This window comes from Acinonyx jubatus, chromosome A3 (genome assembly GCF_027475565.1).
Source record: "Acinonyx jubatus isolate Ajub_Pintada_27869175 chromosome A3, VMU_Ajub_asm_v1.0, whole genome shotgun sequence".
NCBI classification, from domain to species: Eukaryota; Metazoa; Chordata; class Mammalia; order Carnivora; family Felidae; genus Acinonyx; species Acinonyx jubatus.
In genome coordinates, this window is record NC_069388.1 from 93,186,394 (window position 1) to 93,212,844 (window position 26,451).

General features: G+C 38.6%; 1 protein-coding gene across 4 annotated transcripts in view; it reads left to right on the plus strand.

The window, feature by feature from the left end:
* The first annotated feature begins 13,287 nt into the window (after positions 1–13,287).
* The window catches only part of CTNNA2 (catenin alpha 2), a 1,092,768-nt gene continuing 1,079,604 nt past the window's right edge, over positions 13,288–26,451 (plus strand). Inside the window, exon 1 of one of the 4 annotated variants that reach the window (XM_027072095.2) lies at positions 13,288–13,621. The gene's annotated coding sequence lies outside the window, so the exon portion shown is untranslated. The remainder of the gene's footprint in view (positions 13,622–26,451) is intronic. The other 3 variants (XM_027072097.2, XM_027072096.2, XM_027072098.2) reach the window with 3 other exon arrangements.

The window sequence follows — 26,451 nt, forward strand, 5'->3', positions numbered from 1 at the left end:
GGGGGAGGGGAAGAAAAAAAAAAAAGAGGTTACAGTGGGAGAGAGCCAAAGCATAAGAGACTCTTAAAAACTGAGAACAAACTGAGGGTTGATGGGGGTGGGAGGGAGGGGAGGGTGGGTGATGGGTATTGAGGAGGGCACCTTTTGGGACGAGCACTGGGTGTTGTATGGAAACCAATTTGACAATAAATTTCATATATTGAAAAAATAAATAAATAAATAAATAGCCACGGACAGCAATTACTAATTTCTGGTACATTTCATCTTCATCCCTTTTTTATTTCTCTCAGACTTTCTAATAAATATATAATACTGTTCCTGAATTAAAGCCCCGAATTAAAGACCATTGTGTGAAACCATTAGAATGATTATGGGTTTTTCAGGTTCCAGAAAACAGACTTCAGTAAACGTGTTCTTGGGTTATGTACCTTAAAGATCTTTAAAATAAAGCTGGCTTTAGGACCAGTTGAAAATGGGTTACTGCTAACCCATGACATACAGTGGTATCACGTTTACCAGATTGTTGTTGGCTACTGCTTTAACGTTTTATTTATGAGACAGAGAGACAGAGCATGAATGGGGGAGGGTCAGAGAGAGAGGGAGACACAGAATCTGAAACAGGCTCCAGGCTCTGAGCTGTCAGCACAGAGCCCGACGCAGGGCTCAAACTCACAGAGTGTGAGATCATAACCTGAGCCGAAGTCGGACGCTCAACGGACTGAGCCACCCAGGCGCCCCTGCTACTGCTTTAAATGAAAGGCTTACTGAAGGCAAAGGTCTGGGAAACCAAGTAGTTAATGTATTCAACTGCTATAGTAGTGATGATGACTATAAATGCTGGAGGCAAGATTTTTTTTTTTTTTTGAGACTGTATTTGATTACTTTTTGAAAGAAACTGATAAGCCCAGTGTTTTAATCTTTTAGTTCTAGGCAAGTCAAGGAGTTCATAGAGGTTTTATTGTGCTCCTAAAATAATCTCTCATTTATTATAGCTGTAGGGGAGATTCCAAATCCCATCTCAAATTTAAAAGTGAAAATTCCAGAATTATAATGTAAGTTGAATTCATGGCCCAAGTATCTTACGTGAAAATTGAAACACATTATCTTGTGTGAAATGTAGAGCATTTATTGGAAAGAATTGAACTCTGGGGTTTGACATAGACACATCTTGGCAGACATGGATCAATCTGAGTAACTTGAAACCACAAATTTCCTTGAAATTCCATTGTTAGCAGAAATAATTATTCGTATTGATGGCTATTACTCTTTGACTGTTTGGAGACCCTGCAGTAACCTTCCATAAGGAAATTGCTTTCCAAGTGGATGTCTAGTCTTAAGACAGATCTCCCCTATGCCTCATTGCCTTTGAACTTATGAACTGAGTCAGATTTTGGCATACATTAGGGGGAAAATATAAAATCTTATCCATGGGTATATGACTTATACATAAAAAATAATTGTAAGAATATTATTTTGTACTCACATTAGCTTAAACTTGGGGAATATATTTGAGAATGGATTCTAAGGATTTTGGAACAAAGGACAGTTTGCAGAGATTCTGTATTCAATGTGGTATCTTAAGTAGATGGGGTGGCTCAGCTGTGGACACACCAACCTCTAATGTGGTCTGTATTCAATGATATTGAGCATATACAGCTGTCCTGGCATAATGAAGAAATATTTCAAGGTTTAGAAAGGTAGAAATAACAGAGTGTTTTTATTATTTGCAACTTGGTCATCTCCCAGTATGGTCCCCAGATGAGCCTAGAGAATACTCCATTCAGACACTGAGAAATATATTAGTGAGGGAAGTACCAGGATCTTCAAAAATTCTCTGATTCAGTGGGTCATTACAAATATAGAGTGAAGAAGATTGGTAAGGAACTAATAATTGTCGAAACTGAGTGATATGTAAGAGTGGATTAATTATACCATTCCTCATCTTTTATATATTTTTGGAAATATCCATAATAAGGTTAAGTAAAATGAGTTTTGTAGTAGCTTTATTTTATTGGCAGGGGATGACATTGCAAAGGGCCAACTTTAAAATAGGCTCCCTGATTTCAGAGGAAAAGATGAGATTCCTGAATGACAGAAGCCAAACAGCAGTGCTTTACTCTGAGAGAACAAACATACATGAGGATCTGGACCACACGTATCATCTAGGCAGCAATTTCCTAGCCTTTCTCTCAGTGCTTAATTTATGCATTAATGTGCAAAGTATCACAGAAGTTCTTCAAAAACCTCGACAATACGGACCTTCTCTTACCAAAGCTATTTGACTACCATCCTTGCACAGGAGTCAACAGCAGAGGTCAACTTTAGACCCTGATTGGCATCATTCCTTGGGGAGTCCAGGAAGCCACCTGGTATTAGATTGATTGCTTTGGACTTTTTCCAGGTTGCAACAGTAAATGATTTTGTCTTCACTGGAACTGAAAATTATTCTGGATATTGAACTTACTTTTCCTACTCCAATGCTTCTTCTAGCACCAACATCAGGAGGTTTTGGGGTCCCTTATTCACCATCAAGATATTGCTTCTGACCAAAGAACTTTCTACAAAGCAAAAGAAGGACTGCAATAGGGCCATATAATTCATGGATCTTACTATATTCTTCTTGACTCAAAGGTAAATGCTTTGACAGACACATAGAATTTCCTCCTGAAGTATTAAGATGCATACCAGCTAAGAGACAATAATTTAACATTTTGAGTGTTTTCCTATACCACGTGGTATCAGCGTCTACTAGAGACTCTAAGACACTGTTTTACCCTTAATCTGTAAATTAATAAGAGAAATGAACTACTCACTAATTTTTTTCCCATGCATACAACTTTGGATTCTCCTGGTTGAGAGTTCTTATTTCCATAATGAATACTGTTTAAACCTGGAGACATAGTTCTTTCACTGAAATGGATGCTAAGTTTGCCACCTGGTCATTGTGGGCTCCTTATTCCATTGAAACAACAGACAAATAATGGGTTACTGTGATTGGTGGAGTGATTGATTCTAATTACCAAGGGAGACTTGGGTTGCCGCTGTATAGTGTAGGCATGCAGAAATATGACTGGAACCAAGGAGGTTTCCTTGAGTGTCACTAAGTATTTTAGTATTCAACAGAAAAAAATTAATAGACGTTTAGACAAATCAAAAAGGCATCTTCACTAAGCACTCAGAACCTCAGGAATGAAGATTTTGTTCATCCTTACTATGTAATGGATCATAATCACTGAGATCCTGGCTGGGGCCAAAATAAACACGGAATGAGTAGCAGATAAAGGAAGTTGATCATATGTGAGTTCTAGAACATAATGTGTGTGTTTGTGTGTGTATGTGTGTATACTTTTAAATGTTAACTAATTTCTTTTTTTATTTTTTTAATATAAGAAATAATAATAGTGGCTAAATTTACAATGTAATCTTTAGGGGATAGAATATTCAAGTGGACTTGTGACTTTGAAAACTCACAAATGATATATAAATGATAGGATTTCGTATACTCCATTTTGGGGGAAAGGAGAGAGTATCTTTCATTATGCAAAGTGTAGTTGTTATCTAGATAAGATGCATAACATCACTGTCATTTTTGTTGTATTAAAATTTAAGGTACGTAAGAAGGATGTATATGGATACTGAGTAGCCAAAAGGTTGAATGTGTTGATTATTTGCCTACTTTCTTTCAACCTCTTACACAGCATTCTTTATAATTCTGTGGTTGGGAAGACTATCTGTTAAATTTTTCAGGCTCCCTTTCTGGACTCTCTTAATTTTTTAAAAATGTTTATTTATTTTTGAGAGGGAGAGAGAGAGAGAGAGAGAGAGAGACAGACAGACAGACAGAGTATGAGCAGGGGAGGGGTAGAGAGAGAGGGAGACACCGAATCTGAAGTAGGCTCCAGGCTCTGAGCCATCAGCACAGAGCCCAGTGTGGGGCTCGAACTCATGAACTGCAAGATCATGACCTGAGCTGAAGTTGGACGCTCAACCAACACAGCCACCCAGGTGCCCCTTATTTCTGGAAGCTCTTAAATTATGCCAGTGGGAGACACTGGGAAAAGATCAGAAGACAGGAAGAGAGGAGACACTATTATTATATCTCTCTTTTTCTTTCTGACAGTACTTCTAGAAATAGATGAACTCCTCTGGGGACCCTCGTTTCAGCAGTAGTGCCTGTGCCTTTCATGGTTCCAGCACTACCTTAGATAGTTCCTCCTTGGTAACACCACCACAGCACAGCCTTAGCTCTGATAAAACTACCTCTTCCCTTATTCTCCCTGCCCTGAACCTATAGATGCTTCCTGAAGTTGCTTATTTTTGGTTTACTGCATTTTTTCTTTTACTTTCTCAATCTTTCAAACACTTATGCACTCAATTCCCTGTATGAAATTCTATTTGTTTGAACTATCTATAGTAGTTTATTTTTTCCTACCTATACCTGGACTGATATAAAGAGACTGTGTCATTTCCTTGCTTTACACCTATATGCCATTTGAAATCCAAAGAAAAGTGGGTGATTCTTCTATTAGCTCTCTTGAAAAGTGAGTTATTTTTCAGAAGCCCTTAAAACTTTTTTGTCTCATATGTGCAAATTCCATCATAGGTTAATTCTTAAATGAAGCCAGGGAATGAAATGGGACAATGAGCCTAGGCTTGAACTTTTGACCCAATGCTGGTGACAGGGTCAAGGGCCTTGCCCCTTTATCAGGCCTAGGATTGGAGCCAGAGGTCAGGCTCACCTCAGTCTAAAGCACCTGGGCTACATGATGGAGAAAGGTACAGATGTTAGAACGGGAATAGAGAGGAATGGATACTGGATGAGCAATAAACAGTATAGTCTGTAAGCTCTCATTGCATTATACTGCACTTACCCTTTCTCAGTTTGTTTCATTAAACTATGAGATCATTGATGGCACAAACTGTGTCCTTTGTTTATCTAAATAATCAACATTGAGAATTGTCACTGTCATCTACTAGGCAGGTGTCAAAAATTTATTGAATGGATGAATTAATCAATGTGCCAAAGCTTTAAAGGGATGAGTTTGAGCCTTTAGTAAGAACATCATGATAATACATAATGCAAACAGGCACTTGGAGCAATAGTATTTGTGGAATTTGAGACCTGCTTGTTCAGTGGCCTTTATATTTTTTAATCATCAGAGCACTTTCTCAAACAAAACAGAGGAATGTACACATGTCTGAGTGTATTTCTACATAGAATAAGGACTGTAGACATTTCTCAGGTAGTTTAAATCTTCCTTCGTTTGATGGAGCATTTGGTATTTTATATTTCAAATTTCTGAATCTCCTTCCTAACATGTTTTTGGTGCATGTGTTACAAGTTAAAGAAAAAAAAAGGAATCTGCTTCAGTCACTTCAGAGCTAGACTAAGAATTTAGTGTTTTGACTTGCAGGATGGAGTTATTTTTCTTACATTAATAGGGAGATAGATAGCTGTGAAGACCAGTGTGGACAGGGTGTATGGATTAAAAGTTCATCTCTACCACCTACAAGCTCCGTGACCCGAATTATATCCAGAGCCTTAGATATAATAGGTGACTTTTAACTATAGTCAGGGGGCAATCCTTATTATAATACCCTGTGTTTCAGATTCCTCATCCTAAAAATCTGGACAATATTAGTAATTTCTTCATTAATTAATATGTGGAAAGCTCTTAATACAGTCCTTAGCACAAGCAAATATTCTGAGATATCTATTATTATCATGCATCAACAAACCCTATTTGGAAAGGGAAGTGAGTCAGGGAATCCTGTCCTAACATTTTTTTTTCTCTGTGGTAATCAGTACTGTTTACCACATATTTCAGGTTCCTTGTCTCTCAAGCATGTGGTACTTTTGAACTTAAAAGCCCCTTGTGGTTGTGTGGGCTATATGAATAGTTTGGATCCAATATACAAGTTACTTCTGGTCCAGACCAATCCATCATTTTCTTTCCCTCTGTAATGATCATGAATTAGATTCCAGGTACTGGCTGTGCAGTTAGCTTGGGTCTCAGAAGGAGAATCATGTAAAAGAGCTATGACATGACTATCTCAGATGATGGATATTTGTTACCTCAGCATAATTTAGTCTGGGTGATTCATAATAGTAGTTGAGTAGTCCCATGATTATGGGAGAAAAAGCACAATGAATCTGTTTCTCCACCTGCAAATCAAGGAGGTTGGATAGGAAAGATTATCAGGAAAGTCCCCTTAAGTTCTAAAATGATAGGTTCTTTGATAAGAATAAGAATGGCAGTGAGGACCAGAAATTTGTAAATCGAGGAAAGCAGAAATAAACTTATTACTAAGCTGTGAGAATCAAAGACCAAAAGAGTAAGGTGAAAACTAAGGCTGGCTTTTCCAAGAGCATGTTCCTTAGAACCCTAATCATAAGAGATGCTTTGTGATAGAAGGTTCCACGACCAAATACGTATGGGAGACACTATATATGATATCTCTCTCTTAAATAGTCTTCATGTAGATTATCATATTCTGAGTATTCATGAAGGAAACCTTTAAAACGTATTTCACCCAGCACTTAATAATACAATTTCACTGTAGAAATTGCTTTTATAATAACTTCACATTAATGGGCTGGGAAGCTATCATTTTAGTTTGAGCTATATGCTTTCCCATACCTTCTCAAAATCTTTTTGGTAATTCTCCTCCTCTTGTACATAGTTGTGGAGTGGGCATTGGAACCAGAATATCCCATTTCTCTGGTCACAGTAATTTGTTCATATATGAATAAGAACCCAGCAAGCCCAATCAGAGCCTTCAACATATATATGTTTTTTTTTAATGTTTATTTTTGAGAGAGAGAGAGAGAGAGAGAGAAAGAGAGCGAGCAAGTGGGGAGGGACAGAGAAAGGACACAGAAGATCTGAAGTGGGCTCTGTGCTGACAAGCAGCAATCCCAATGCGGGGCTCCAACTCACAAACTGTGAGATCATGACCTGAGACAAAGTCAGACATTCAACCAACTGATCCACTAAGGTACCCCCAACATAATTAATATTTCTGATGATCTCCTGGATTTAGCTGAGTCTCATTAAGACACCTCTTAGACTTCTCAGATATGTGAACCCAAATCTCCCTTTTGCTCAGACTAAATCCAGTTGAATTACAGTTACTTGCTACTGTGAAAAAATGCAGACAGGAATTATTCCTCCTTAGAGCAGAGTTTGGAAAATTCTGTTCCAGGGTAACAGCTGTGAGTAAAATGATACAATTTTGAAATGTAATAAGCAATAGCCTTAGTTTTTTTCTAAGGGTTAAGTGGGTCTATTAGGGAACCTGAAGATGGAAGTGACACATTTAGTATGAGAAGATATTACAGCCTATTTTATCTTTAAAAAATTTTTTATTAAAAAATTTTTTTTAATTAAAAAAATTTTTTTAATATTTATTTTTGAGAGAGGGAGACAGGGGTAGACAGACTGTGAGTGAGCAAGGGGTAGAGAGAGAGGGAGACACAGAATCTGAAGCAGGCTCCAGGTTCCGAGGTGTCAGCTCAGAGTCTGATGCGGGACTCAAACTCACAGATCGTGAGATCATGACCTGAGCTGAAGCTGGACCCTTAGCCGCCTGAGCCACCCAGGTGCCCCTATCTTTTTTTAAAAGATACTTTGGAAATAAAAGATAATGGAATGAAATCCAAAATTGTCAAAATATACCAAAGAATAATTTTATTTTAATGTCTGCTTCACTTACTCAGAAATATTAACTAAAGGAAGAATACAACATCTTCTTATGGAAAACAGTGTGCTGGAAACTTGACAAGTATTATTTCATTTATTTCTCACAACAAAGGAAAATAGATAAAAATTACCACCATTTCTCAGACTGTGAAACTAAGTCTTATAAACATTATGTAACTTCCCAGTATCACAAACTAGACTGTGGTAATACTGGAATTTAAAGGCACTCATCATGGCCATTCAGTGAAGTTGCTCCTTTATTTTTTTGCAGATAAGGTAACTGATACAGAATTTCCACATGTTAGATTTCCATCACTAAATTCCCCCAAACTTAGCAGCTTAAAACAATGCAAATTTATTATTTCACAGTTCTGTGATTCAGAAGTCTAATGGGTTAAACTGGTTTCTCTACTTAGAGTTTCACAGAGCTACTATCGAAGTGTTGGCAGGTCTGTGTTCCTTTCTGGAGGCTCTAGTGAACAATTCATCTCTAGGCTTGTTCAGGTTGTTGGCACAATTCACTTCCATGTAGTTGTAGGACTGAGGTCTGTTTCCTTGCTGGCTGTTGGCCAGGAGTTGTTCTTAGCATCTAGAGGCTGCCCTTATTTTCTGGCTTATGGCTCCCTTCAAAGTCAGCAAAGTCACTTAAGTCACTCCCATGCTTGGAATCTCTGTGACTCTTCTGCTGTCTCATCTTTCTAATATATCTCTTGACTCTAGTCAAGGAAAGATTCTCCACTTTTCTTTTAAAGTTTATTTATTTGGAGAGAGCGTGAGCAGAGGGGGAGCAGAGAGAGAGGGAGACAGAGAATCCCAAGCAGGTTTATGCTCTCAGCAAGGAGCCCTATGCGGGGATCGATTTCAGGAACCATGAGCCAAAATCAAGAGTCTGGCAGTTAACCAACTGAGCCACCCACATGCCCTGTAGATTCTCCAAATTTAAGAGGACATGTGGTTGTATTGAACCCACTTGGACAATTCAGGATAATCTCACTTTCTCAAATTATTTAACTATAATCACTTCTGCAAAGTTCCCTTTGTCATGTAACATAATATATTCACAAATTCAAGGGGGTGGGCATGGAAGTCTTTAAGGGTCCATTATTTTGCCTACCAAATTCTATCTATATAATGTCACAGTTGTAATGTTTCAAAACAAAAAAGGTAGAAAATTTACATATGTGTTTCCTAAGCATTTATTATATTTACTTATAAAAATGGTGTGTGCATAAAAAAAGTATAACACCATTCAGTATACACATGCACATGTACCTAGGGATAGAAATGTACAAATAATAGATATGTTTGGAAAAAAAAGAAAAGTTAGAGTTCATAGAACAGGTAGAAAACAAGAATTCTGAAACAAGTTAATGTTTGTTTGCTTTTTAATAATGAAAGGAGTACATGGGGTGCCTGAGTGGCTCAGTTGGTTGAGCATCCAACTCTTGATTTTGACTTAGGTCGTGATCTCACAGTTCGTGAGATGGAACCCACGTTGGGCTCTGTGATGACAGTGTGGAGCCTGCTTGGGATTCTCTCTCTTCCTGTTTCTCTGCCTGCCGCCCCCCCCCCCTTAAAATAAATAAATGAGCTTTAAAAATAAAAAAAATAATGAAAATAGTACATAACAACAACAGAGAGAGTTTCACTGATATATTTTAGACAAGAGATGAAATCTGCTTAGGTTTGTGAGAACAAGCTGAATCATATAAGAAGAAATTCTGGGGTATGACTCATATGTAACAAATATTGTAAGAGGGTCTGAGATATTTAGAAGATTATTAAAAATTAAAATGTCTATATTATTTTTATCCATAATTGCCAAAATTTGGACTCAGCCAAGATGTTACTTAGTAGGAGGCTATATAAACAATGGAATATTATTCAGCACTAACAAGAGATGAACTACGAAGCTGTAAAGACAGTGAGCTGTAAAGACAGTGAGGAATTAAATGTAAAGACATTTAATTTGGATTAAATGCATATTTACTAAGTGAAAGAAGATAATCTGAAAAGGCTACATACTGTAGATTTCTAACTATATGATATTCTGGAAAAGGCAAATCTATAGATAAGTAAAAACAAAAAAAATCAATGGTTGCCAGGGGTTAGGATGAAGGGAAGGATGAATAGGCAGAGTACAGATTTTTAGGACAATGAAACTATTCTGTATACCACAACTGTGGATACATATCATTTATACATTTGTCGAAACCTATAGAATGTATTAGAGTAAACCTTAATGTAAACTGTGGACTTTGATAACAATGTGTCAATGTAGGTTCATTGCTTTTAGCAAGTGTAACGCTGTGGTGCAGGATGTCAATAGTGGGGGAGGAGGGTTTGCTTATTGGCAGCAGGAGGTATACAGAAACTCTAGGTACTTTTTGCTCAATTTTGCTGTGAACTTAAAACTTCTATCTACTAAAAAATGAATTGCTCAGGAGGATTTGATAGAGAAATTTCAGGAGCCAACAGACTGAACGAGGGTTCCTTCCAATGTGTAGTGACCTAACATTTGAATGTATAAGCGTGAGGAATAATTTTACTTAGAATTGTCAGTATTGGAGTCTACTCCACAAATCTAGATGTCATGGTATTGTAGGTTAAATTGTATTTTAATTATATACAATATTTTTTCCATTTGCCCACAATGATATACTTTTTGTTATCTATGTTGGTATAAATCTTTAATATGAATGTAGGAGGGGAAACTGCTTGTTTTTCTGAGGACTGTATCTGTTTATGTCATTGAAATGAAGGACAAAACTTAAAAAAAATGGAAACAGACATATTCACACATAGTCTCAAAACAAAAGAAATAAAGGTAAAGAAAAAGTATCCCCTTGCCTTAGAATGGGGACAAATAAAATGATAGCTTTTCAATATCCAATGATATCTATTATTTATACAAGGATGTTTAGACTGTTACCAGAGAGAAATAAATACAGCTAAAATCATACTCAATTTGTATGTTTCCATTGGGGAAGGTAGTGGTGAAGGTTCCCCTTCATCCAGAACATAGAAGAATTAGTAAGTCCTTTGGAGGCAGGGAACAAAAATCTCAGCTGCCATTTGCCTGCTGGGGACTTAAATGCATTGCCTGGATAATTTCTTATCACTATCTGACTGACAGACAATAATTTGGCACGTTTTGAAGGAAGAGTGAGGGAAGAGATCAAGGGTCTGAGAAATAAAGGATGGCTTTTATGCTATTTTTTGTTAGCTCTAAAGCAATTGCATGGACAAAACCTTATATTTTACAAATGACTTTTAAAGATTTCTCAATAATAATATTTTGGGCTTCCTGGGTGGCTCAGTTGGTTAAGCCTCCAGCTCTTGATTTTGGCCCAGGTCATGATCTCCTGGTTCATGAGATTGAGCCCTGAGTTGGGATCCTTGCTGACAGCATGGAGCCTGCTTGGGATTCTCTCTCTCTCTCTCTCTCTCTCTCTCTCTCTCTCTCTCTCTCTCTCTCTCTCCCCCCCTGTCTCCCTCTCTCCCTCTCTCCCTCTCTCTCTTTCTCTTTCTCTCTCTCAATATAAATAAAGAAATTTGAAAAATATCTAGCCATTTTGAAAATCACTACAAAACAATAATGAGGGAAATCTCATTTTGATAAGACAACACTGGATCTATTTTTTTTTCTGTCAATTAAAACAATTGTAAATTTAAGCCTGATTTTACACAATTCACAAAATTATAACTGAATCCTCTCCGTGTTAAAGAGTTGAACTTATCTGATAACTCTTGGCCTGTGTTTTTATATTTAACCCCTCCAGCCTGACTAGAGAATGAAAACTCACATTAATAACAAAAAAGTGTCAGTCCTTGAGATAGTATTCTACCTTATTTAAGTGGGACTGCTTTATTCTTTCCATATTCTTAGACCAATTAAACCAGCGGTTTACTCTGCCTTCAGGAAGATACTGTGCAGTAGTACTATGAAGTATCCCTATTTTTATTCAAACACCTCCCTGGCTAACTTTTCTCCCCTCTTACCACTTTAGGGTCCTGTGATGTCTCCCCACATGTTACCTAATTCTTTCTTCAAATCTAGCTGAAGGGCTTACTTTCTTCCTACCTACTCCAGCTCATGGTATGCTTCTTCCTTCTTCCAATCTGTTCATATCTTTTGGCACAGATCATTTGGTGTTCAGCGTTTACTTCTTGAAGCACACCCTGTATGTCCTGTAGTGTCTCTACTGTTTCCATAGGCTGAGCCTAAGGAAAAAGCTTGGGGAGAGGAACATGCGGTGTCACTGTCCGTGGTCCTGAAACGTCGTTGTTGGCTAAGGAGGTTTTTCTTAAGTGTACTCTGTTGACGCCTGTGCACTTTCTCTCAGGAATTTTTAAAGTGGTACAGTGGTGGTGACAAGGAAAATATAAGGCAAGGAGTTATTGGGGGAAAAAAGATAAATGAATAGATATAGGGCTTTCAAGCCATTGCCTGGATAGAATAAGGCACTTGGATTTGATATTTTCAAACAACTACAGATGCCATCTTAGGAATAAGAAGGGGATATATAACATAGCTGGCATAGCCAAGAAAGGAGTTTAAAAAATTCGTGTACCAAGTGATATAAGGTTGTACAAAGGTTGGCATGAATAAACACATTGATGTTGGTGGGCGAGCAGACCAGACATGTAGCGGGTTGTGAATGCAGCATCACTTGTGTCTTCCCAAACTGACATAGGGTTTGTCTTTATTTTTCTCTCTTGATTAAAAAATAAAAAAAGTCACTTAGCATTGTAGCGGAACAAAGATAACTGTAACTTATGTTATGCATCGGATGTAGCTTGTACCTTCTTCAATTCTAGCGTTTCTGTAACAGTTACATTCCAGCCCCAGTTGATGGTGATGGGCAGAGCATATACCCCCTACATTCTCTGTTAAGTTCCCCAACTAAAGTATAACCTCCGCGAGGACAAACACCTAATATTAAACATTTTTTGATGTCTTGAAATGCTTAAGTAGAGTGGCCGGTGCAAATTAGAGGCTTAGTAATTATCTTTGAATCAAAAGAATTAGAATGCCTTCCACATACACAGCACTCAACAAAGGCTCATGAAATGAGCAAGTTGTTTTAACACTTCCATCCTCTTCCAGGTCCTATTTTAAAGTCCAATCCTCCTCCCCTGGGTACTCCAGGTCCCAACAAACCTACAGCCCCTGTCAAGCTCTACCTTCGCTGCACTTAGGCCCAGCCCTCCTCCTGCCAAGTGTCCGTGCCCTCTCTGGGCTCACCCTTTCTTCCTACTCAGCAACCCCAGTCCCCTTCTCCCACCGCCCTCCTCAGCACCTCTCTAGTACGGTGTCTCAGTACCCGGTCCTCACAGCTTCCGGCCACTCAGCTCCCCGTCCCCTCCCGAAGGGTAACGCGGTTGTCATGGACACGGCACCTGCGCCCTTCGGCGGTGCCCCTTCGCTGTCGTCCCCTCCCCCCACCTGCGGCGTGGAGCTAGCCTCGCCTCCCCAGCTCCGCCCCTGCCCCTCCCGCTCGACGCTCCCTAGGCCGTGCGCGCCCGCGTCTCCCCTTACCCCTGGCCTCCTCCAGCCCCTCGGAGCCGCGGGGACCACGGGGGCCACGGGGGCGCGCCAGCGAGCAAGCGGCCGCGCCTGCGCACTGCCCGTCTCCCCTAGCGGCGATCCGGGCCGCTGCCGCTCGCGCTTGGGCAGGACGCGGGGCGGGCGGGGGGGAGGGGGGAGCGGCTTCGCTTCCAGCCCTGAGTAAGGCGGAGACCCGGGCTGGCGGGCGGAGCAGGAGGCACCGCACCTCGGCCAGAGGCGGCTGCAGCAGCTGCTGCCCTCGTCCCCGCCGCCGCCGCCTCTCCAGTCCCTTCTGTGATTACCCCTCCAGCTGTTGGGAACGGGCGAAAAAGAGGAGGAGGCGAGAAACTCCCACCGACCCACAGAGGTGAGTCCTGGGCAGAGCATCCTCCATCCTTGCCTGCCTCCCTCCCTCCCTACCTCCCTCCCATCCTCTCCATCCTCCCCTCCCTCCCCGCTCCCCAACCCTCCCGCCCTCATCCTTCCCAACATCCCTCTCTCCTCTCCCCTCCTTTCTCTCTTCCAGCCTTTCTTTCATCCCTTTCTTCCTCTCTCCCAGCCCCACTTCCTTCCCACCCTTTCTTTCTTCCCTATCTTCCTTTCAGCCACTCGCCCTCAAGCTCTGCTCTGCATCCTTTCCTGTTGACTCCATCTCTTCCCCCCTTTCTTCACCCCTTACCCGGTGGGAGATGCCTTGCTTGCTACAACTGTCCGGATTCAGGGGCTTCCAGAAAATTGGGCACATATACCGAGAGATACACTCTTGCACAGCGGATGCCCTGCAGGTCCCTAAATTATTCGGATTAAGGGTCAAGTTGGTTAGAGTACTGGGACCTGGAAAGAGAAGAGGGTCTGGAAAGAATCTGTGGATTTGTGCAGTATTAGGGTGGGGGTGGGGAAGATTGTCACTTAAACATGTTGCCAACAACCCCCCACACCCCTTTTTAGCAGTTTCTTTTTTCCTCCTGGGAGTTACATATTCCCAGTATGTGTCTCACTAATTTTAAATTAGCAGCTTTCCCCGCTTTGATGGTCTCTGTGAGAAGCCACAAGGAAAGAAGAGAAGAGAGGAAGAGAACAAGAGAGGAAGAGGGGAGGGGAGAGGAAGGGTGGTGGCAGTGGACGCTTGTATCCTTTTCCCCTAGGCCTCTTTTGATGGATATTTTCAAACCACCCGCCTAATATTTGTCTTGGAATTGAACCTGTGTATCCTTAGTTCTGTCACTATCTCCTTCAAAAGCAGAAACTCTCTAAACTTTAATGTGTGTGCACCACAGCATTATTTATGGAATGTTTTGGTCAACATACAGAACACTAAGGTAGATAGATCTGGGAAAACAGGGAGCAGAAGAATGGAAGAATACACTTTTGTTCATTATGGCTTAACTTCTAAAGGAGGACAATGAATAGTTTTGGAGTAATGAGTAATGAGCAGGCTTATAAATATACCATTTTAAAAGCATTAGGTGCATTAGAGCCTTGAACAGATACTCTTAGCCTTTCTCATCCATCTTACAGGAACTGTAAAGATCTTTGAAAAGAAACATACTGTGTAGTTCTGTTTGTGGTTTACAACAATGGAAAAGTTGAATTAGCTCCGGGACCATTATTAACAATTTAAAATTTCACTTGGTTTTGTACCACTTAGTTTCACTAAATGGTATATTTCACTTTGGTTTATTTAGCTTGCACTCTCACTCCTTCCATTATATATATTAATAGTAATTTTTCAGGCTTCCTTTTTGCAAGTATTGTGGCTGAAAAGTTTATTTATACATGGTGGGACAACCATGCCTCAGAATGTTTAGTGTATTCATCATTTCAGAAAGCTCCAAAAACAGTGTAAGTATAAATCAGAAATGGAGTATTTAGAAGCTTGTATTTTGTAATATCTATTCTCCTTTAAAAAACCAACAAAACCCCAAAACCTTAATATCCATGGAATAGCAATATTTTAAGTTTAATGAGTGTGTAGGGAGGGATTGAATTCACACGGATTCAGTGAAGCTGCCAGTAAGATGCGATGCAGGGAGCAAATGATTGATTTTTTCTTTTTATTTAAATTATTATATGTCAGTAGTGCAATATGTATTTTTGCATTTTATGGGCATGTAAAAGTAGGAGTTGAGATGAAGAGAATTACCTTGCAAAGTGATTGAGTGCTGATTTGATGAAGAACTGATACAATTAATCATCTGAATCAGTTTTGGGAAAGTAGGTGTTATTAGGAATGATGGACCTACCCTCTGCCTCAACTCCCTTTGGTAGGAATGCAATTCCATTAATGACTTGGCTGATTCTTAAGACATGTGGCAGAAGCTTGGTTGAATTATCAGTGTTACCAACATCCTGATGCAGAATTGCAGTCAACCCTATCTGTGTTTGAGTGGTGACATAACTTAAAAGTGAACACAATTGTAGATAGGGGTGTTTCTGTATCATTGTTGTTCCTTTTCCTGGAATGCTGTGAAGCTAGTGAAAGACTTTGGTAGTAATTGTATATGAATAAAATAAGTTAGTTTTATCCTAATTTACTCTCAAATGACTTTTCCGCCTTCCAGCATCTCTACTGCTCTTTCTTTGTGGGGCTTCCTACTCATGAGTGTGCAGTGGAGAAGGCCCCTCAGTCAGTCCTGCTCTTTTCTTATTGCAGTTTTGCCACATAGAATGACGTGGGTGTTATGTCTCAGTTTTCAATACTGTTCTTACTATGGAAAGAAAGGTACCATTTATTTGTCTCCTTTGTAAACATTTGTCCACTTAGTGAAAACAAAATATGGTAGCTTATTAAAGAATAGAAGATAAAATGACATCTGTTTACAGCAAGATTTTGAGACAGATGAGTAAAATTAATAACATATAAAATAGAAGAGAAACTAGTATCTTCAAAAAGCAACCTGCTACTCTGACCAAAATCCAGTTTACAGATAGAGACTTCCTATGACGAATTTCGTTTCTGGAAGCTTCTGCCTTTAGTTGACTGGACCTTTAAGAATGTATGGTACAGATAAAGACCCAACAGAACATTTAATGGACACTGTAGGAAATATTATGGGTATATTCTGTGTGCCTCCCTCACTCAGAGCTCTTAAAACCTGCCCAACCATATGCTAAGTGATGTGAGGTATTGGAAAGAAGTAAAAGACACCACTGTCTTTGACCTTAGCTTACAGTCTAGTAGAGGAGAGCAAGCATTTGCATGAGGTCATATTTCACAATGTCAAAGAATAAGGTCTTTGGAGAGAGCTTTAGATTTGAGTGCATGCTTTATTTAAGTAGTAGAGAGTGTTGTCTACCTTGGTAGACTCTGATTCATGGGATTGCTTTAAGGGTTAAATATGTTAAGCAAAGTACTTAGTACAAATAATGTATATATTGGGTAAGCATTATTGTAATTAGAATAAATGGTTTTAAAATAAGACAATATATGATTATGTACTAGAAAAGAGTGAAGAGAAAGTAAGTGAGGAATTGCAAACAGGACAGATGTTTATGTAGCCAGGGAAAGATTGTATTCACCGGTAGTTCTGGAGCTTGGACGGGTATTCCTGAGAAGGATTTCATGCAGTGTGGGTACCAGAGCTGGACAAAAGCAGAAAGCGAAGAAGCAGCAAGGTGTGTTTGGGAAGACTCCTTAGTGGAATATTTGGCATACTGGTGAGGGTATTAAAAGGTGTTACACTTATATAGTCAGGGTAATTACGCTAACACTTAGGATAAGACAACTTGTTGTAGTGTAGGATCTATTTTATGACAGAATGTTTAGCTACCCAGGGGTTTTGTATTAGTTCTCACCCAAAGCCCCATCCCCATCCCAAGACACTGAATCTTAGGTTGGTGTCAAGGTGAGGACCCAGACTGTTTTTTTTTTTCATCTCTTTTCTTTCAAGGCAGAGAGTAAACTTGACCTTTCTAAACAACAAAGGTTCAATATTGTGATTATCACAACTCTCTCTTGTTTTGACTTAACCCAGGAATATTCCAGGACTGTAGCTTGGAAAATAATAACTAGGATTATTTTATGTTGACACACATGAAGCAGGTAATTTTAGGGTAATTATATTTCCAGGAACTTTATTTTTATTTTATTGTTGACTTTTCCTAATAACAGCAATCCCCCTTCCTCCCTTTTTTTGGTGTTCAAGATTATTAATGATCCTGTATGGATTATGCTATTCCAAGTATTTTACAGGGAGACTAAGCTCTGATGACAACAGGGGGTCTGTTGGGAATGTGTGTGTGCACTAGGCAAGTTAAATGTCTGCATAGGATGGGATGCCGGTTTCTTACTGGCTACGTCTGTTGGTACACTTTTATTTTTGACAGGTCTTTATTAACTATTTTGAAACATATATCCACGAAACAATTATCCAACAGCATCAGTGATACAAATTATATTAGCTTATCGGAAAAAAAGGTTTTCAGAAAATTTTACCTGCAAGTTAAAAAAATGTTAGTGTTCATCTTTATGGTTTTCATGTTTCATCCATTTTAATCCATTGACACAATTTGCTTTCTATAAAATAGTAAAATACTCTTCTTATATTTATTTTTTATAGTTTTAATATTACTGAAAATGGTCACATGAAAATTATTTTATAAGAAACATGAATGTTAAAGTTAGCAGTTTAACAGACCATAGACTGTAGCATTTTTCTATTTTGAGATTTTCCTCAATATTCTGTTGTTTTAAAGATTCAGCATATCTGAATAAAACATTTTCAATTATATTACTTCTAGGCAGTTCTGTCTTAAAGCACTAGTGATTTTTGACACACTTTACTTTTAGACATTTTTATTTTCCTCATAAGTGAATTTTTACCTTGGAGATGAATTCTAACTCAACCACAAAATATGCATTCAACAACTTTTTGAGATTATTACCTGTAACATATTATTAAAAAGCACCAGTGATAGTCTGATTTTATAAAGCTTAATTTTATAGGGCTTTTGTTCCATTTTATTTACAAGCTGTATCTGCATGTACAACTCGTAGACTATTGTTTTTCAGATGTGAAGACAGTGTGCATTAACAGGAATAAAATAAGCAATTTTCTTCCCTATATGTTAAGGTGGTGACCAAATGGAGAGGTAGAGTCAGGATAAGATACAATGAATTAATTTTGTTTCATCTATGGAGCTGAAAAATTAATATTTCCTGTTCAACTAAGGGTTTTCTGTATTTTTCCTGTCATGCTGATTAAATCCATGTTTTACTTGTTTTAAAGTATACACACACAAATATATTTCAGTTAACATTCTTTAAAACTAGATCATAGCTGAAAAAACATGTACATAAAATCAAATGTTGGCTTTCCATTATTTTGCTATTTCTCAGTATCTTGGTATTTTATGCTTTTTTTTGGGGGGGGGGTAACTAAGTAATATAGCACCTGTGGGAACTGCCTGATTGGGATCAAGATCCAAATCAAGTAATATCCTAACTTGCTCCAACATTCCTACCTTAAAATAATGGACATGCCACCAGGATTGAGGTAAAATAAATAATTTTAAAAGATCTTATGGACTATAGAACCATAATAGAAAAATTAACAGGACACTTCTAATATATTAATGTTGTGTAAACTGGGGTTATGTTGTTTATTACGTATCTGCAGTAAATCCAAGATCTTTTTTTTTTTTTATAGCATTTTGATGTTTCACAGCCAAAGCCATGAACTCCTGATGGAGATATGTCAGGTCTCCCACAACCTAACCAGAAACTGTAGTGACTCCATGCTTGACCAAAGGAGCTGACATTCTCATTTGATTTTAATTGTGATTAGACAAAGATTTGGTGCAAATACACTCACTCAAGTTTATTGTAAATTCAATAAGGCCTGAAAACTGTTGTTAAACATCATTAATCCATCTTTCAGTAAAAAGGTAGAAATGCCCCTCAACTATCTCAGGAAGAGCTAATTGTCCTCAGTTATTGCTAGGAAAGGACATCTTACAGTTCTTGAGAGTTTACCGCTGGTCTTCATTTTCTTTCTTCAGGCATTGATACCTGCCAGCATAATTCCACAAATTATGTTTTTCCCCCTATAATATGCAGAATTGGCATAAAGAAATATATACAGAACTTGTTGGGGAAAATGTTTGCATTTACATTTATCTCTCTATTCACTTACACTCTCTTGGTATTTTTTATCCTATTACCTAGCATGAATTTACTCAGTAAGTTTTTTTGTTTGTTTTTTTGTTTTTCTAAATATCTGCTGTGTGCAGAGCATTGGGCTAGAGATTGTAATTTTATAAAAGCACTGAATCAGGCACCAGGACACCTCAGTTCTTCCTCCAGGTTTTCAACCAACTAACTAGTTATATGACTAAACAAGCCTCACACTCTCCAAGGCTTATTTATTTAATCTTTATTTTAAGTGGTTTTGACTCTATATGATATATAGAGTGTTTTCTAGCTATAAAATTCTATAATAACTACCTGTGAGTTTCCCTTAAAATTTCAAGGTGTAATGATTTATTTCTTACTGTGTCCCATTTGTTTTTTTCTTTTGAAACATAAACTGCTGCTACATGAGAAAAACCTTCATCTTCAGTGGCATATGCTTTCTCTTTCCCAAGAAAATTGCAAATTTAGCTTCACAGAGTCTCTGGGCTAAGGGAGAACTACAACACATTTCTCTTTCTTACCTTTCCATCCTTTCCTCTCTCTCCTTTTTAAAAACCCTTCCTGGCCTGAAGGCATGTGTCAGTTGCTACCTCCATTCAGGGACTAGCCCATTGTATGGTGGACTTGTTTGAGTAATGCCAATGTCTGTGAAAGATTCTATGACATTAACAAATTTAGAATAAGGTGATATTTATCTAAAAATTATATATGCTCTGAGGTTAGTAGTTTTGCTTCAGGCACAGTGAAGTCCTGCTTACTGCCTAAATCCTATTCCATAGGACTCTATGGTCATCAGAATTTTACCAAATTCCCTTTAAAATTTCTAAAATAAAATTTGTTGAGGTATGTTTTCTGTATAATATATTATATCCATTTTTTTCTTTTATTGAAGTGTAGTTGGCATACAACATTGGTTTCAGGTGTACAACATAATGATTCATTTATATATATTACAAAGTGATAACCATGTCAAATCTAGCTACTGTCTGTCACCAAGCAAAGTTGTTAAATATATTCCCCATGCTGTACATTGTATCCTTGTGTTTTGTTTTATAATTAGAAGTTTGTACCTTTTAATCCCCTTTCCTTACTTTTCCCATCCCTTCACCTCTGGCAAACACCATATTTATGAATCTGTGTTTCTATTTTGTTTTGTTTGTTTATTTGTTTAGTTTTTTGGATTTCACATATAAGTGAAACCATATGGTATTTGTCTTTCTTTATCTAATTTATTTCACCTGACATAACACCCTCTAGGTCCACCCATGTTGTCATGTGTGTGTGTGTGCATATGTGTGTGCACACGCACGTGTGTGTACATACACCTGTGTCAGTGCCGTATCTTCTTTATCCGTTTGTCTCTTGATGGACACTTAAACTGCTCCCATGTCTTCACTATTATAAATAATGCTCCAGTGAACATAGGGGTGCATATGTCTTTTCAAATTAGTGCTTTCAGTTTCTTTGTATAAATACCCAGAAGGGGAATTGCTGGATCACTTGCTAGTTCTACTTTTAATTTTTTGAGGAACCTCTGTACTGTTTCCATAGTGGCTGTGCCATTTTCCATTCCCAACAATAGTGAATGAGAGTTGCCTTTTCTCTACATTCTCATCAACACTTGTTATTGCTTGTCTTTTGGACAGCAGTCATTCTGACAGGTGTGAAGTGATATCTCATTGTGGTTTTGATTTGCATTTTCCTGATGATTAATGATGTTGAGCATCTTTTCACGTGTTTATTGGCCATTTGTATGTCTTGTTTGGAGAAAAAAATGTCTGTTCAAGTCCTCTGCCCATTTGAAAAAATTTTTTTTTCAACGTTTTTTATTTATTTTTGGGACAGAGAGAGACAGAGCATGAACGGGGGAGGGGCAGAGAGAGAGGGAGACACAGAATCGGAAACAGGCTCCAGGCTCCGAGCCATCAGCCCAGAGCCTGACACGGGGCTCGAACTCACGGACCGCGAGATCGTGACCTGGCTGAAGTCGGACGCTTAACCGACTGCGCCACCCAGGTGCCCCTCTCTGCCCATTTTTAAATTGGATTGTTTGTTTGATATTGAATTGTGTGAGTTTCTTATAAATTTTGGATATTAACCCCTTATCAATTATATTATTTGCAGATATCTTCTCTGAGTAGGCTGCTTTTTCTTTTTTTTTGATGGTATTCTGTAATTAGCAAAAGCTTCTTATTTTGATGTAATCCCATTTGTTTATTTTTGTTGTTTTTTTTAAAAAAATTTTTTTTAACGATTTTATTTATTTTTGAGACAGAGAGAGACAGGGCGTGAACAGGGGAGGGGCAGAGAGAGAGGGAGACACAGAATCTGAAACAGGCTCCAGGCTCTGAGCAGTCAGCACAGAGCCCGACGCGGGGCTTGAACTCAGGGACCGTGAGATCATGACCTGAGCCGAAGTTGGACGCTTAACCGACCAAGCCACCCAGGCGCCCCTATTTTTGTTGGTTTTTAAATATTTATTTATTTTGAGAGTGAGAGTGCAAGCAGGGGAGGGGCAGAGGGTGAGGAGACAGAGAATCCCAAGCAGGCTCCGCGCTGCCAGTAGAGAGCCCGATATGGGGCTTGATCTCATGAACCCTGAGATCTGAGTCAAGATCAAGAGTTGGACACTCAACCTACTGAGCCACCCAGGTGCCCTTGCTTATTTTTGTTTTTATTGTACTCATCTAAGGAGACAGATCCAAAAAATATTGCTCAGACTAATGTCTAAGAGCTTACTGCCTATGGTTTTTTCAGGAGTGTTATGGTTTCTGGTCTTATAGTTAAGTATTTGATCCATTTTGAGTTTACATTTGTATCTGGTATACAAAAATGGTCTAGTTTCATTCTTTTGCATGTGACTATTCATTTATTGAGGAGATTATCTTTTCCCCCATTGTATATTCTTCCTTTGTGGAAGATTAATTGACCATGTAAATATGAGTGTATTTCTGGAGTCTATTCTCCAAAGTGTACTCATTTTAAGTGTGGTTGTGCATTGACAAATATACCTTTGTAACCACCACTGCAATCAAGATATATACTGTTTCCATTACACTAAAAAGTTCCATTCTGCTTGATCTGTTATTTCTCTGTTGATTAGTTTTTCCTGTTCTAGGAATGGATATAGATGGAATCAGAGAATGTGTAGTCATTATTGTCTCCATCTTTTATTGAGCATAATGTTTTTGAGATTTCTCTATGGCTTTGAATATATAAACTTGTAGAAGAAAACATTTGAGAAAATCTTTGTGATTTGTGGTTAGGCAGTAATGTCTTAAGACTCAAAAAGCACTAACTATAAAAAAAAACATAAATTAGATGTTATCAAAATAAAAAAAAACTTTTCAAAAACACAAGATTTGCTATATCTGTGTATTTCTATTTGTATCTCTATATATTGGACAAAGGACTAATTGTCCTAAGTGTACATAGGACTCTAGCATCTCAATAAGAGAACAAACAATCCAATGAAAAAAATGGACAAAATATTTGAAGATATATTTCACAAAAGAAAATATACAAATGGCCAATGAAGATGTGAAAGGTGTTCAACTCCATTATTTGCCCCAAATAATGAAATTTTATTTATGTATTTATGTATGTATGTATGTATGTATTTTTAATGTTTATTTTATTTTTGAAACAGAGACAGAGCATGAGTGGGGGAGGGGCAGAGAGAGAGGGAGACACAGAATCCGTAGCAGCCTCCAGGCTCTGAGCTGTCAGCACAGAACCCTAAGCAGGGCTCGACCTCACAAACAGTGAGATCATGACCTGAGCCGAGGTCAGATGCTCAACTGATTGAGCCACCCAGATGCTCCTAAATAATGAAATTTTAAAAAGCACAACACAAGACCACCGTACAAACACTAGAATGGCTAAATTTAAAAAGACTGATAATGTCAAGTTTTGGAGAAGATGTGAGGTGTCTGAGGCACTCATACATTGCTCATGGGAATCCAACACTTTGGGAAACAGTTTGGCCATTTCTCCTAATGTTAAAAATGCTTTTACCACCCAATCCAGGCGTTCCACTCCCAGGTGAAATGAAAACATGGCAGAAAGACTCTTACATGAACATCAACAGCAGCTTTATCCATAATAGCTTCAAACTAAAAACAACCCAAATATCCATCAATTCAAATTCCCATTTTAAAGTCATTCTTTGAAAAAGAAAACAGAACTGCTGGTCTATGGTTTTGGGTTTTGTGCTATCTACTCCAAGCAAGCTGGCAGCAGAGGAAAGAGAATACATTCAAAAAGATTTGCCAAAGTAACAAGAAACCTGAAGGATGGGAAGGTCTAGGTGTCAGGCCTCGGCTTGGCTTTCCCTCTCTTCCCTGGACTCTGCCCCTCTGTGTCTAGACCTCATCGTCAGCCAGCGGCATGATGGCTACTGCAGTTCTAAGCCCACCATCATGCAGCAGCAGTGTGCCTTCCAGAAAAATAAGGAAACCTTTGCCAAAAGTCCTCCCTTATCTCTTATCTCACTGTCCAGTACTGGATCACATGGCCATCCCCAATGCCCTCAGCAGCAAAGAGAAAGGGAATAGCATGTTCCTAGTTTAGGCTAATCAGGATCTCCCAGCTCAGATGAGATAGGCTTTCTCTGAAGTGCTAGGCTGTGTGTAGGAAATGAAGGGGAGAGATGTACTGAATGGCAGTTCTGTTAAGAAAAAGGAAGGGGAAACGAATGTTGGGTAAGCAAGCAGCAGTGTTGTTTGAATTTTATTTAGATGCCTGCCGTGATATTCATCTTATGGGAAGGAGGTTGAAGAGAAAAGCTAGGATTGTCGCCATAGTCTGTTATTGTGGGAACATGTGCAGAAACAGGTGACAAAGGGTACCCTAGCAAAAAAAAAAAAAAAAAAAAAAAGGGAAGAAATTTAAATCCTAATGCACAGCATGAATTAGAGGAAGAAAGAATCTAGATCCAGGGGGATAATTCAAAGTAGGCAAGCACATGCATAGTGACAAGCAGAGCCAGGCACACGGGGGCCCATAGAGTTGGGACAGGAGGTGAAAGTCACTGCTGGCAGTGGTCTGGAATCCAGGCAGGCAAACTGGATTGCAGTTTGCCCATCTGTGAAATCAGGACCTCAGGCAAGAGGATTTTCATGTTTTGCTTGTTAAGGCAGAAGCTAAAACAGTAATTATTCTCTCCTTTTTTTTCTATAGGTGTTGTCAACCCACTTTAGATTCTGTGTCAAGAATAGAAGCCATACCTTCATTTTGTTCTAGTATTTCCCTATTTCAATCTTGGGCCCCCATTGGTTTCTTAATAAATGCGAAATGTTGAATTAGGTCTCTGAACTCTTTCTATCTTTAAACAAATGCTACAGATTTCTGGTTAAACAAATGTAGCAGTCATTCATCAAATACTTTCTTACAAGTTATTAAAACCACTGTTTTCGAGGACACAGCCCTGGATCTACATAAAAGTATGATAGAGCACTTGACCTTATGAGTTGACAATCTAGCAGGGGTGAAAAGTACCTGAACCGTTTAATACCAGAAAGAATACGATAGAGATGTCGTGCAATGTGATACCGACTCCACAGCGGCATGGGCCAGAAGTCCAGGTGGACTCAGAATCAGAAACAAGTGGGTCTAGTAATGGATGGGAGAGAGATGGAGGAGGGGATGACCTTGAATTAGTACTTTTTATTTCAGTCCTGCCTCAGTCTGGGAACTGGGACAGGGCTGAGCCAGCAGGAAGGTGGGATCAATGAGCACAGCAGGGGCAGAGGTGGAGTCATAGTCAGGAGAACAGAAGCTGGGAGGCTGATAACTGCTCAGTAAGCAGCTGAGAAGTGGGACTGGCCTGGCGTGAAGGGGAGAGCCAGGCTAGGAGTAGAGAAACATTTTGGCATTATCTGTATCAAGGTATCTCAAGGATGTAATAACAGAAGATACATTATTTCAGAAACAACACATTTTATCTTTTACACTTGCAGTAGTGCATGCCCATTGCTGAACATCTAGAAAATAAACAGAAAAAAGACACTTGAAAATAAAAATGATTGCAGTCCAACAACTATCCAATGAACATTTGGTAAACTTCAAGGTTTCTCCCTCACCCCAACCCCCACCCCTACTATGAGTATATCTGAGTTTATCATGCAGAGGTCTTTTTAAAGCATACCTGAGATCATAGGTATACATAATTTTGTGTTTGGGTTTTTAAACTAAACATACTTAAGCATTTCCTTGGGTGATAAAAACTCTTCCTCCATGTTAAATCCTCTGAAACATTACATTGATTGGAATTTAAGTTTCTACTTTTTGGTTATCTATGGAGATAAAATGTTTATACAGATCTGCCTTCAAATATGGGTTGTGTCATGGGCAGGAGATTGATTGACCTTAGGGCCCCAGGAGAGTCCCTTAACATATATAGGTGATCAATGTCTATGTAGTAAGGTGTATTTTCTTATATTTACTGAGATGGTAACATAGTATTTTATGCCTTATTTTCACTTCACATATAGCTTAGCGGATAACATGAGTACACGCACACACGCACACACACATTTAAACTGCTGCCTTTTCTATAGTTTGGTTTAATCATGGTTTATTTAAGCCTTGTGTTTTCATGACAGTTTATTCCTATTATTTTGCTATTTCAAACAAGCATCCTTATACAAGTTTCTTGCCCACACATTCTAGTGTATTTCTTCAGAAAGTACACTGGCGGTTGTAATTTTGAGGAATGAGGTATGTGCATTTTAGATTTTAATAGTTGACACCTAATTGGTCTTCAAAATGTAGCACTACTTTCTTTACATTCAACCGGCAGATGGGAAGGTGCATATTTCCTTAAACTTTTGCCAATACATGATAGCTTTAACTTGGAAAAGTTTACCAATGCATAGGTAAGAATGGCACCTTGTTATATGAATTTGTTTCTCTGATTTATAGAGAGGTTGACTATCTTTTCATTTGTTTTTGGGCCTAATGGCCTAACGTTTTGCTTCTGCTGTGGTAACTGCGTTCATATCTTTACCCATGTGTTTCTAGTGGATTATTTATCTTATTTTAATTTATAGGACTTATTTATA